The following is a 14,359-nucleotide window of genomic DNA, read 5'->3' on the forward strand; positions in this document are numbered from 1 at the left end:
TTCAATACCTAGTAAAAGTGAGATTCCTACAGAAGATTCCTACAGGTAAACTCTAATAATTCAGTGATTAGTCCCATATCATGCAAAGTGCCTACAACTTTCAGAGCACAAAAGGGAATAATACTTAAAACTATCATGAAATTATTCTTTGTTTCCAGTACTCTTAAAAGAGTTTCAAGCATAATTTAGGTTTTCAAGAATAAACACTAACAACTTGTTTTTCAGAGCATGTGGGCAAAGAAAGCTATCATTAAATCCACACTTAGTACAGTTCACTGCAGGCACAGACACTCAAGAGAAATGCTCTGGGAACCTCTGAGTGCTCCTTGAAATATTAGACATACAAGGTTCCTCAGACATGTTTTCCTGGGCTCTTGTACAGCATGTAAACTGTAAAGGATTTTGCACCACTTTTTGCTATTCCTGTGCATTGTGCACCCTCTAGTGACAAAACACCACATGTTTTTAAGTATTCAAACCTTTTCTTGGCTTTATTGTCAATGCAAGACAGACCTTTAGTTAAATGTTATTTTTACCAATTTTCTCTGGTATTTCAGTTCTTTCATACTTCATGCTACACAACAGCTGAACACATTTATATGAATTAAGGTATTAACACCCCAAGCAGACCGTCACAATATCACTGTCAGGCAGGTATTATGTGGTTTCATGAGAATTCTGTTGTAATCAAGGTCACTCATACCATCTCTACATTAACATGATACTTAAGCATAATCAATAAAAGGCTCTCTTAGGCACTTGAAATCTCAAAGCCCAGTCCATCTGCTGTGGACACACTGCAATACCCCTTTAGCTTAGCATAATTTTAATGTATTTTTCACAATACTGAATATGATTTTTTCTGGATTTTCTGATGTAATCACTTTCCTCTTATGTGTGTTGTAACATTTCTAAACTTGTACACATGAGGAAAATCTAGCAGATAAGCTCTCAGGCTCATGAGTAAAATTCTCTCCTTTCATATCTATCTTTCTAGTTCCAATGTCTGTCAGCTAGCTGAAATGACTTTTTTTCTCTAAAATAAACACTTTTTTGGTAAACATTTAGTAATAGTCGCTTATGCTTTTCTTTTTTTCTTTTTTTTTTTTTTCTTTTAAACAAACACTTCACCTCCTTTGGAACTTTTTCTATTCTTCTTGTAATCAATGCAAATACCTAACTTAATATTTCTTCATGCTTTTTAAGCATAACTGGAGATTATGTGAATATTCACAAGGTAAATTAACTTGGTTTTATCCTGATACTTTTCATCTTCATCTTTTGCAAATGGCTCTCCGTAGAGATAATGATAATAAAAAGCTTTCCCTGGCAACTACTGTTTTGTGTCAGATTTCAATTAAACAAACCATCTGAGCTGACATTTCAGAAGCAAAACATAATTTAGTGTTTGCAAGGCAAAAGTAAATCATACTCAAGATCAGGTATTATACAGATCCTGTACATGTTTAAGATAGTGACTTTAAACTACAGATGACAAATTCAGAACTAATATATGTACCCAGAGCAAATACATATCACATATATCAGATAAAAACATATACACATTGCTTTTCTGTCTGTCAGCCTATTTTACATGCTTTGTAGGATGAGAAAAGCATCTATTGTGCATATACGCTTACTTATATGCACCACCTTACATATCCACAAAAACAGATAAATACCCACTCCCTAGATTCTGTATTGCAAACCGTGTATTTCGTTATAAAATTGAACTAGGACATACAACGTTAAAAACTGATTTGTTTACACATGAAATTCTTTTATCTGGGATGACCTTTTTGTTTGCTTTAAGCTCTTGAGAAATCGGACTGATACACTGGTATCTCACGAGCACCCTCTATTGACTGAGGTCCTCAGAGCATGCTGCTAATGTGCAATGGTGAGCGATTATTCATGTTCGTAACATCGCCCCAAACCTGTCCACACTCAGACAAAACTGCATGATTAACCATTAAGTTTTTCCACTGACTCATATACAATATTTTTTGCCGTGATTCCTTTGACACAAATAGGTACTAACATCCAAATCTTTCGTGCATCCCAAACATCAATACATATTGCAACACACATGGCAAAGTACCATCACGTGCTCTGTTGTTCAGTTACACTGCCAGTTCTACATAAGCTAGTTCAGGTACTAGTGGTCTAACTGGAGCCATACCCATAACCTGCCAGCTTAATCTAGCTCTTAGCTGGATTTTGCTGCTACAATTACGAGTTTGCTACAACAGAGACAGCTATTTTAAAAGATCGGGAATAACTAGAAGGCAGTACAGGCATACTATTTGCCCACAAAATCCCTTAAATACAACATTAACTTTTTCAGATACTTAGTGAAAAAAAACTGAAATAGCTTAAATCAAAACACAGCATACCCTACTGTATTTCATACAAGAAAAGGGTATCTCTGCATCTTTTTTTAAAAGTAATACATTTGTGTAATTCTGATTTCACTTACATTTTTGCCTTTTCAACTGTTTCAACTTAGTGAAGATGCCAACAAATATAGATTTGATTATACAGAAAAGATGCTTTAACTGCAGTGCAAATTATATCAAAAGTAAAAAAAAAAAAAAAAAAAAAAAAAAAGCAGCCTTGCTTGAAATGCATACAAATCAAATCACTATATTGATTTGAAGGGCTGTGCTTTAATTTAATACATAGATTACCAAAGGCCAGAGTTGATAAAGTCCTGTATTTCAGTGGGTAAGTTTTACTGAAAAACTGATCATCTGCAAGATACTTACTTAACATCTCTCTTTTTCTTCTATAAATAAATCAACCACTAGAAGTTGGTTTAACTTTTACTGCTAACCATACTAATCTGTCATCTACTGAAAACTTGTAAAACAACTTGAATTCAAAGCAGACTATTAAGGAACAGCTGACACCTTATTAAAACCTTGAAAGATTGCAATTTAGACAAAATAGTTTTATATCGGGATTGGGGGTTTTTCTCTTGATTTCTTCAGCCTTCTTCCTCTTACTAGATAAGGCAAAATCAAGACAGACTTAGTGGTCCATAGAGTTGATGACATTGAGGAGTCATGTAATTGGACAGACCAGAAACAACAGGACCTAATTAATTTCTTACAATGAAACTACACTCAAAAAAGTCCATTAACATACTCTGAATCTGCATCGGTGCCATAAGGTGGCCTGTAACTTCTGAACGTAACATTGTAAACTCCATTTGTCTTACCTTTCAATTTTTCACCAATGACACTAATTTTCTGTTTTAAGAAGCACAGTGGGAACACTTCAACATACAGCAGACTTCTGCAGAAACCTCAGAGCGATGCTTGAGAAGTGTGCCTGGGGACAGTCATCACCTATAACCACTCTTGTGCTCTCTGTACCTAGTATCCTGCGATTCTCTGCTGCTGGAATGATTTTTAGGCTAACCAACAGGAGAAACATAAGCACACTGAACCTCAGCAATATCATCTTTAGCTGTGCAGCTCCTTGTGAGATGCTAACTGTTGGCAGAAGTTAGAGCTGCATAAATAGCAGTAGATAGCATAAATAGCACCTAGGGTCAATTAAGTAAAAAATTAATAAACAAGCTTAGCAATTTGTTCTGTAATTAAATGTATGAATGTAATTTAGCACCACAATATGGGGGAAGCCAAAAATATGGTCTTTAAGATAAACTGTTTCAGCAGGGTTTTTTAAATGCTCTTTAAAACATCAACAGATCTGTGAGCTTTGACAAAGAGCATTCTGTTAGAAAAGATACGACAAACCTGTAAGAATGGCATCAGAATTACCAGGAACTGTGATGCTGGCATGTCTGAAATCTTGTAACCGTATTTATTTTATCAGTTTTCACTTTCAGTCAATTTTGCTATTTATTCTTATATAAATTGTATACAGTTACTCAAAATTCCATTTAAAAGCAAGCACAGAATAAGCTTGCTATCTTATACAACAAAATACAAAATCCTACTGAAGAAAGTAACTCCACAACATCTTACACTTCACATTTTCAGCAGGAGAAACCTCTTGAAGCATGGCTGTCACCAATATCTCATCATTATTTACCCCAAAAACACAAGACTTCACTGATTTTGTGGTATTTAACTTACTGTTACTGAAGAGCTGACACTATACAAACACTGGCTGATGACACACATCAGAAACAGATCTTGATAGCACTGCCACCTGCTGTTGATGTTAATTTTGTTTCCCGCTCAATAGTTTTGAAACACCAATTTTGTACAGCTAATTTCACATAGCCTATAAAAAGACATATAATCAACATTGATTTTTAAACATTTTAAATACCACTCATTGTTACAGTTTTCTGTCAGCAGCAGATGCATAATTATTTTCTTCTCATGCTTTTTAAGCACACAGAATAATCACAACAAAGCAGCAAGACCTTCTGTCTACTTTGGTGTGTTTGTTAAGGATCCTATATGATTCTTAATGGGTTTTAACAGAACAAGAACTAAAGAGTAAATCAACTAATTACAAAGCTAATAAAATCATAAATTATTTAATTTTTTAAAGACAACAAACCTAGCACAATAATTCCAGGCACATTAAAGAAACAAGTTCTACCGTTCTGTAGAAAGCACACCCACTGAATGTGTTGTGGGACTTTATTATTTATAAGTTAGGCCTTCAACTTTACGGTATCGACAGAACGGTGAGAATTTAATCTGAAGGGGCCATTATCCAACGAAACAGAAACTATTACATGTTTCCTTTGCAACTGTCTTTGGAACTATCCTAAGTTCCTGTATACAAAAAATGCAGACAAATTAAAGAATATTTTTATTTCTAAAATTCAGACTTGGTACACATACATTCCTTAGTTTTATATATGTTTTTATGTATGTGGGTTTGTGTGATTTTATATCTATACATTTGTATGTTGGATGTGTATGTATACAATTTTAAGCATGTAATATGGTCCTATATCTATTACTACGTTTCAGGAGTAGTAGCTTAGCCATGCTGTCATGATGGTTGGCTTATACTGCTGCTCAGAATATTGTGATGGAAGGGAAATTTTCCTTTTCCAGGACCTGGTCTTGAAAGCTGAATTCCAGGAAAAAATTCATCACTTCAGTTGTTGGAAGAGAAAAAAATACAGGACTGTGAGAGAAAGCAACTTGACAATCTTTCAGTGCATATCTGAGCAATCACACTGAGGATTTCTTTCTACTCTTTCTGGCAGTTCCTTCTTCTGGTCACTCTGCTGACTATACAGAATCCCTTAGGCATACTACTTCCCTCGTACAGACCAGGAATTGTAGAAAGATAGCAAGGGGCTTGGCTGACAGACAAGGACATCCTGGGCTAAACAAACTGAGCAAGGACCAGCTTGAAAACAAGAAAAGCCGAACTATCAGAACAGCAATAGATGGGAAACACAAACTACAACAGGAGGTCAACCAAGTACAGTATCAAAGACTTACCTGTGATTAGGTGGGAGAAAAATATGAAAAGCAATTGGGTTAAAATGAATAGTGAGAAAGAGGAAAGGAGTATAATGAGCATGAAATCTATGGTAGGAATCAAGAGTGCAGACGTAAGTAGATCCAGGAGATGGGCAAAGGGTTTAAGCTGGTGGATACAAGATGAAGTTCCACAATGACTACAGGAACGGGTATATGGAAGGTGAGTATCAGCTTTTTTAAAGGTATCTGGTCAGGGACCTTTTTGAATGCAGCAAGTAAGAAAAGGAGGAAGCCATAAGCAGGAACATACAGGGATACAAACCTGACCAACAAATGGTGAGGGACGTGGTGATGAGAACCAGACCTGGTCAGTCACAGTAATTGGTAGGGTCATGTAAGAAGGCAAGGACGTTTATTCCAGCCAGGTTATCTTTGTTGCTGACCCGCTCGGCTGGGAAACTGGGAAGAGGGGGAAGCCACAACCCGCAGCAGCCCAGGGCACACACCGCTGACAACGCGGACGCGCAGACAAGGACGAGGAGCCCGCCTCGCTGTCGCGGCAGCTGCCGGGCTGCCACGAAACTGCAGCTGCCGCTTTGGGGACGCCCCACGTCCCCGTGCAGCTGCCCCGCCCCCAGCCCGGGGGTCCCGGCTGCGAGGGGTGCGGGACCGACGGGGCTGCGCGGGGGAGGGACGTGGGGGAGGGGACAGAACGGGGCACAGCGGGTCCCGTCGCGTGTGGCACAGCGCGGGCAGCGAGTTCGCCCGGCCGAGCCCGCACCTGCTCGGCACAGCCCGGCCCCTCCTCTCGTTAACACTTGCCTTAACTACCCGCGCGCGCTGCCCCTCTGCCCCGTGCCCGCTGCAGGGACCGGGTGCCTGTCCCTGGGGGGACCCGTGTGTGCGCGAGCGCAACGCGGTGCCCGCCACCGGGGTCAGGCTGGGGGTGCGGGTGTCCCCGGCCTGTGGTGTCAGAGCCCGGAGCCGGCGCGGGGACCCCAGCGGGAGCCGGGCGGAGCCGGCGGGGGCTTCAACCCGCGGCCGTGGGGCAGGAGCGGCGCGTGTCCCCGCGCCGGCTGCTGGGGGTCCCCGGCGCGAGCGAGGCAGGCGAGGGGCTCGGGCCGGTGCCCGGGGCAGGACGGCGGGTCCCAGCCCGTTGGGGGGGGGGGGGGGGCGTGTGTGTGGGTGTGGGTGTGGGTGTGGGTGTGGGTGTGGGGGGGTGTGTGGGTGGGGGGGTGGGGGTGGGTGTGGGTGTGTGGGTGGGTGTGTGGGGGGGGGGGGGTGTGGGGGGGGGGTGGGGGTGTGGGGGGGGTGTGGGGGGGTGTGTGTGTGGGGGGGGGGGGTGGGGGGGTGGGTGTGGGGGGGTGTGTCTGTGTGTCTGTGTGTGTGTGCGCGCGCGCGCGCGCGCGCACCCCCGGGGTATGTGGGGGGGGTGGGTGTGTTTGCCCCTGGGGTGTGTGTGTGTGTGGCGGGGGGTGTGCCCCCGGGGTGGGTGGGTGGGTGTGGGGGGGGTGTGTGTGCCCCCGGGGTGGGTGGGGGTCTGTGTGCGCGCGCACCCCCGGGGGGGGGGGGGGGGGGGGGTGTACCCCCGGTGTGGGGGTGTGGGGGGTGTGTGTGGGGGGGTTGTGCGTGTGTGTGTGCCCCCGGGGTGTGTGTGCCCCCGGGGTGTGTGTGCCCCCGGGGTGTGTGTGCCCCCGGGGTGTCACCGCGACGTCACTCGGCGCCACTCCTGGCTGCCCTGCCAGCGGGGTGACGCCACCCGCGTCCCTCGGCCTGGGCAGGGACCCCCGGCAGCGGGCCGGGCCCGGCGGGGGGCAGGAGCCGCCCCGGACGGGAGGGGGCAGCCGCACCCCCTACATCACTTAACAGCTGTATGAGACAGCTCTCCCAAAATTCAGTTGAACTATTTCACTGGTTACAGGGAGTACTCGGTGACAAATCGCTTCTTTTCCTTTTCTTTTCCTTCTGATAGCAGTCCATTGCATGACTCCACCTGCACTAGTAGTTGAGCTAGCAAAAATCCTTCTGGTGGATCTCAAGGTGCCGACTCTACTGCTGCAAATACAAATTAAGTATTTCTGTAGTAAACTGAACTTCACAAGATTCACACATAGATACACAAACCCAAGGAAAACGAAACAAAAAAAAAAACTGTCATAAGATTTTGAATTTTGCAAAGTAAAACACTAAAATTAGAAGATGTCGTAATTAATGCCACTTTTAATTAATGATAACAGGACTCCCACAACATGACCGCATAAATTTTCTATGGTAGTATCTTTGTCCCAGTGCACGTACAGTCTCTGTGTTCTGGGAACAAAACAAGGTTTTGTTTCAAAAAGAGAAAAGAATTTGCATGTTTCCTGCCTCATTTATTTTGGAAGTAATGGTAGATGTGATCAAGGTGAAGAATTAAAGCAGAGAAGGAACAGTTTTATGAAAACTGCTTTAGTATTGGCTCCACTATTTCTTATGGACACATAGAAAGCCTGTTTTTTCCCAGAACAAAACTAGTTTCCTAATTTTAAAACTCCCCTTTAATTTAAGAGGAATTATCCTTTGTATTGAAAACAAACTGCATGAAGGTAATTATGAAAAAAAAAATCCATTTGCAGGTAACAGTTAATTTCAGTTAAAAGAAAAAATACATAAAAACACAAAGCACCATTAGGTGTTTTAATACTAAATCTGGGACTCAGCTAGCAGTCCACAGAATAGGGGGAGTAACAGTTCTTTCAGCTCAAAATTGCTGCAAATATGATTTCACTAATCATGAGGAAGCATTTGTAAGCCAGACACTAACAGATTATTAAAACCACTCTTATTAATCAACCCTTATTAAACAATTCAAACACCAACTTAGCCACCACCTGAGCAACTTGAGAAACTAAATTACCCTGTCTAGTACTCAGGGAGCCATGCTGCCACATTCATAAGCAATCAGTTAAAATACAAGCGCTTTACAAACAGAACCAAATTAGAATAGGGAGAAAACTGAAAACACAAGAATAATTTAGAGAAAACTAAAACCCCTCCAACTGTCAGCCACAAAGCACACATAAAAATCTCACCCACACCCTACCCCCCATACCCACTCTTGAGATACTACAGCTTTTCTCCATAGCTTTACCACAGTCCATCAGGTTCTGAGGAGTCCAGCAGATCACTATACTGTAAATGTTCCTGTTGGCACTTTGGGTTACATCTTTGAACAGTTACATTTTTATTGCCTTCAGCCTCTCTACAATGAATCAACATTATGCAAGTTAAGCAAGGTAAAGGAGAGAAAAATGTGTCAATGGTCAGGCATTCAATCTCACAGACGAGGCAGGTGGGCCTCTTTCAGAGCAGTGATCCCTTCTGCACAGCCACTTGCTGAAAGGCTAACACCTCCCCAGCTGACAGTCCCGATGCTCATGCTCCTGCCATCCAGGCCTCCACGCTGCATATACTATCCCTGCAAATTTAACTCATGCACATTTACTAAGTTTCTGCACTCATTACACCTCACTCCCCTTAGATTAATTATTTGGGGAAAACCTGCTTCACTCACCATCATAACACAAACCATCCACTTTTCAGGAACATTCTGAGCAGATTAATACTGCTGCATTCCGTCTTTCTTGTCAGGCAATGCATATATTGCTGTACATTCCACGGCTGACAGAAACTTCCAGTTAAGACAGTGTAGCTGACTGATAGCGTTCTACATTGAAAGAACTCTTACTTTCCCCATTCTGTAGACTGCCAGCTGAGGCCTAGAGATAACACTAAGAACACATGATAGTATTTTGGTATTTTTTAACTGAAATTAACCGATACCTGCAAATGCATTTCTTTTTTCATAATAATGAGTCATACAGCTTTGCTTCAGCTCTTTCCTACAAGAAAGTGAAAACTCCCACCAAACTGGTTCCACCTCCTCAGCACCAAAAGACTCGTATTTATACCAATGGACCCTAGATCAGGCCTTTAGCATTTGTCCACTTGGTTCTCAAGGAGGACTGCTTGGAAATTAATCAGGGAGCTGCCTGGGCTGGGGGGACTAGTTAAGATTGTGCCAAAGTCCTGGTTGGAAACACCGAAGGAGACTATTATGGAATGCTGCAGTGCCAGTTCAAGAAACCTCATCAGATAATACTGACTTCTGCTTGCCTCATAACAGCATTGAATCCCTAAGATGCATTTTTTTTTTTAAGCCAAGTTGTGCTAAAAGGTTAATCTATTATAATGCATTGTACATAAACTGTTTGGCAACATACTCCTTTCACACATCCACTACACTACTTTGTTTTGATTCCAATGAGCAACTTAAAACCGGAGTTGCCTTTTAACCTTCACCTAGCGCAGTGACTCTTGGAAAAACAGAGCTTTCATAAAACATGCTGAAATTGAGAGGTAAGAATGAAGTACAGGCCCAAATAAAGAACTAGCAAACCTTCTATGATACTGCTACTGTTTTACTGAGTCTGAAGAACATTAAATAAATTATTCTCGTGTGTAATCTAGTTCCAACATTAAAATAGGATCAATCAAGATTCTCACTTTAAAGAATCTAAATAATATAAACATGAGATTTTACATTGGTCTTAATAAACATCTTAACCTAAATAATCAAGCTAGCCATTTTCCCTAGTCCAGAAAGAACTGACAGTTACCAGAGTCATATCTAGAGATCTCCCTCAGCACAGTTTAGTAACTCAAATAAAAAGATTTGAAAAGGTAGCTCAGACCAGAGCTATACTGCCTGATAACACCAGATCAAAATACAGATACCTCATTTCTACATTCTTTCCTTTATTCCAACTCAGTCCCAGGAAAAAAAAATAAAATCAAAAAAAAAAAGCCACAAACTTTTTCCCTCCCTGGAATTGCATTATTGATCCCTTTCTTTACAGATGTTAGCTGCCCAGGTAGAGCTGATACCTGAATAGGGCTTGTTACATGGTCAGCCAGTCCAAGACTCGTTAGGCTTAAAAAGGCTGGCCAATCTATTTAAGTCACACCACAGGTGTAAGTAACAATCTCCTCACTCTTGTGTACTGTTGGTTTCCACACTGCCTGTGACTTCTACAGATGCAGTGTCTTCATAATGCCACCTGCATACCGGGAGGTGATATATCTCTGATTGACAGGTCTCCAAGATCTCATTTGCTAAAGGATGTTTAAGGACAACACATTGCAAGTCTCAGAGCTGTCTCTCCCTAGGTGCATAATCCTGAAAACACTGCATTGTTGGGTACCTAAACCCTCAGAGTCAACAGCCAGGAGGTCTGACTACAGTGACCCACCATAGAAAAACACTTCCTGCTTGTACATGAGGTGTGACAGTATGAATGAATCCCATAAAAATAGTCTATTTTGCTATTTATTTTTCCAGTCATCTTCTAACTACTAATTTGGGAAAAACACACAGGTTTTGAGAGTCTGAAACAGTAACATCCCAGAGATACTGCTTCTAAGAATGTTCAGTGGGGGAGGGTCACAAGTCATACATTCAGATGTTATTTTTCCTTACATTTATCACATCCACGTCACATCACATCCACATCAAGAGGAAGTTCAGAGTATTGTCTTCCAAGTTTCTTTAAGATTTTTATTATTTTTTTTTTAACTCTTCATGCATTTGGAATCCCTGAAAAGCTACATGCTCTGGTACAACCTAAACTTACAGTAGTTCCTGGCCTGGAGAGGTCTCTTCTCCATAGTAATACTAAGAGCCTGTTTTCACATTAACTCTATATTGCTAGGCTTTTGCAGGCAAGGTTATGAAACAACTGGGGATCAACATCTCTTCAGACTGCTTCTCTCCCATTTGTAGTACCATTTTGCCATCTTTTAGGCTAACAGGAGCAGTGCTGTGTCACTTCTTGCAGGCACTCCAAGTCTGTTTTGCCCACACACTGCAGTGCTTCCCAAGGCACTTTGGTACATTCTTCACAGCACATGCAATTTTTTCTACAGGCTGCAGCACAAAATGAATAGGGCATCAGGGCATTCAGAAATTACTCCCTGTTTGCTGGCTGCAGTAATCAGCACACACTTTGAAAAGACTGTCATTAGTCACTATCAATACACGGCCACCAGAGGCTCTTTAAGGATCACAGTAAATTAGTGGCGCAGCATCCGTTTCCATTCTCACACTGGCAACCTCACTCAAACGCCCGATGCCTTACAAATACACCTCTACAACAATGCTCCCCACTACTAAAGAGCTAACGGACACAGTCAAATCAAAGACTATACTGGCCAGTTATTTATTTACTTACTACAAAATTCAATAATCATGGCACACCCAAGTCCAGCACTACTTTGACCTTCTCAGTAAGCTTTACTTAGATGTTGAATACATCAAAGGTAAAAACAGTTTTTAAAGCGAGTTACCATTGCATATTTTAATTCTAAGGAACCCTTAAATTGCTCTTAGAAAATTCAGCTCAGTGATTAAATGAAGTTTTGCATATTCACAATAATTTGCAACATTTTATCCAGCACAGTAACTAAACCTGTTAGCAGAACTAAAACATTTTCAAACTCATGAGTTGGTATGTTAAAATAATTTTAAATTCCCAATCAATTTTTTTATTATAGTACAGATATTTAAAACAAGGAGTAGTAAGTTATTTTTGCAATGATGCACTGGGAGATGGTGCAAATTCCACTTAAGGTAACTTTCAATCATGCAAGCTGGGAACTGCTCACATGATGTCAAGAAACAGAGAATGTACCATTCCATCAGCAAGAGAAGAATTGGTTCCTTTCATTATCTATTTCTGATCATACATTTCCAGCATCCTGCAATACTCCTCAAGAGTAAGAAATGACACTGCCCTTGAGTGATACATTAGTACACACAAGCAGCACAGCACAATCCCTGTTACTCAAAATACTGTTATTCATGTACTACACAAATTTGGAAAAGGCACATGGCGGATAGGGGGGGACACAAAAAATTTGCAATCTCAACCACTATGCCAGTAAAATAAGTGTCCTGCAAAGGCCACATTTGGGAGAGTCACCAGCTACAGTCTGACCATAATAGCAGATCACACAGAACACACATAATACTGATCCAGTGAGGAACCACCTATCTGGTGTGGACTTTCAGGTGAACGTATGCTGACATTACAAGTAAATCAAATTTAGAAGGACAAGGTAATGTATATTTTTTAATATATATTCACTATGAAAAATACTGCACAGTAACAAAAATCAGCACACAGAGAACCGGGCAGGACACAGTTTGGCTCTAATGTTATTTAACAGTAGAATTTATAGCTCAAAGGCATCAAAACCTCCAACTATTTCCATATTTTCACATAATTTCAATCATGTACACAGAAAAGAGGACCTTCCTACTAACAGCTCTAAAAAAAGATTAAAACATATATATATACATATCTCCAGCTGAAGCTCTGTTTCTAACATAAGAACCTGATGAATGGCACATTAAACCTTCTGAGATCCACATCTAAAAGCTAATTTTGTATTTGAAAACATAGTTAAGAATTCAAATAAAACATTAAAACAGACATCCTTATGAGTCATTCCTGTTTAATACAAATGCAAAAAACCCCTGAAAATGTAATACAGGTGGAAGAACTGCATTTATCTTAACCTATGTGTCCCAACAGGAGTAACTGCAATCAGTTTTGGAAGGTTTTACTGCAGCAGTATCACTACTGTATTCTGACCTCTCAAATACTACTTTCTCTTTTTTATTTTTTATTTAATATATGAAAGCATGTTGGTAACAATGAAAAAACCACAACCTATACAACTTTTAGTATAACAATTAATTTGAACTCATTACATAAATCACATTTTCTAAAGAACAAAAAATCTGCTGTAACTCATGATTTTTCTTCAACAATGGATACAAAAGAAGCATTAAAAAAAAATTGCATTAGTCACCTTATACTGCACTTCTGGAATAGGTACAGACCTCCGCGAAAATCAAGAACAACAACCCTTCTGTCTAAACAGCTTACCATTCAAGAAGAAAATCATCCTTCATATTTTGCAAATTGGGAAACCCTTTAGCAATACTAAGGCAGATACAATCCCTTTACATTTGGAAAACAGGGAGGAAAAAAAACTACCAAACTTTGAAGGAAGTTCAAGGACAGTTCCTTGAAAGTGACTCTTCCTTCAGGGAGGCAGAAACAGAAGTTTCTGCAGAATCCAACATACAATCCATAATACAGACATCAAATATGTACCCATCATACGTATTGGACTCGTGTGATCAAAACTTCCAGAAGGCAAATTAAGGGAGAAGGGAAAAGGGGAGGCAGGAGCATTTTGATAGCAATAATACCCCAATAGCACAAAAAAGACTTCACATGTCTTATGGATACAATACAAAGTCTACACACATTTTGTTCAAGAAGGAAAGAATCTTCCATAGGTATAGGTGATACTGAGGTCAGTGTTATGCTAAAAGAGGTAACTTGACACTCATATACACGTAGAAAAATTCTAAGGCAGAACAATAATCGTTCCAGCAATATTAAAAAGTACCACAGATTTTTTTTAGCCTTTAAAAAACTTATTACAAGAAAAAAGCCTAATAAAGTAATAAAAAACTCGAGTATGACACAGGTACGTTAGATACCCATCTGAAACATGCCATAGATAATAAAGGTCCTGCCAGAACCACCATCAAAGATAATAAAAGCCTCCCCAAACCATACCTGTTCTTGTAGTCTATAGCATTTGTGACACTGTGTAGCAGAACACAGTAACTTACTGATCAGTGCTACAATACCAGATTTTTTCTGTACACATATGCAACTTACACAGGTCTCATTATCTTGAATATGAATGTTAGAGATGGCACATACTTGGCTTTATAGAAGCTTCAAGTGATACACTTCTTTTTCAATCCCAAAATACTCATCTTACAGCTTAGCCTCCTTCCTAGT

The 14,359-nt window shown here is 40.7% G+C and overlaps 1 long non-coding RNA gene across 1 annotated transcript; it reads right to left on the reverse strand.

Annotated features, from left to right (window-relative positions):
- Positions 1-7,306: 7,306 nt before the first annotated feature.
- On the reverse strand, positions 7,307-14,054 carry LOC130142760 (uncharacterized). The gene is made up of 3 exons (XR_008819499.1): positions 8,986-14,054; positions 8,563-8,673; positions 7,307-7,487 (listed from the first exon to the last, which is right to left on the reverse strand). It is a non-coding gene; the product is annotated as an uncharacterized LOC130142760 (long non-coding RNA).
- Between the last annotated feature and the right edge of the window lie 305 nt (positions 14,055-14,359).

The sequence above is a fragment of the Falco biarmicus genome, chromosome Z (assembly GCF_023638135.1).
Source record: "Falco biarmicus isolate bFalBia1 chromosome Z, bFalBia1.pri, whole genome shotgun sequence".
In the NCBI taxonomy this organism is placed as follows: Eukaryota; Metazoa; Chordata; class Aves; order Falconiformes; family Falconidae; genus Falco; species Falco biarmicus.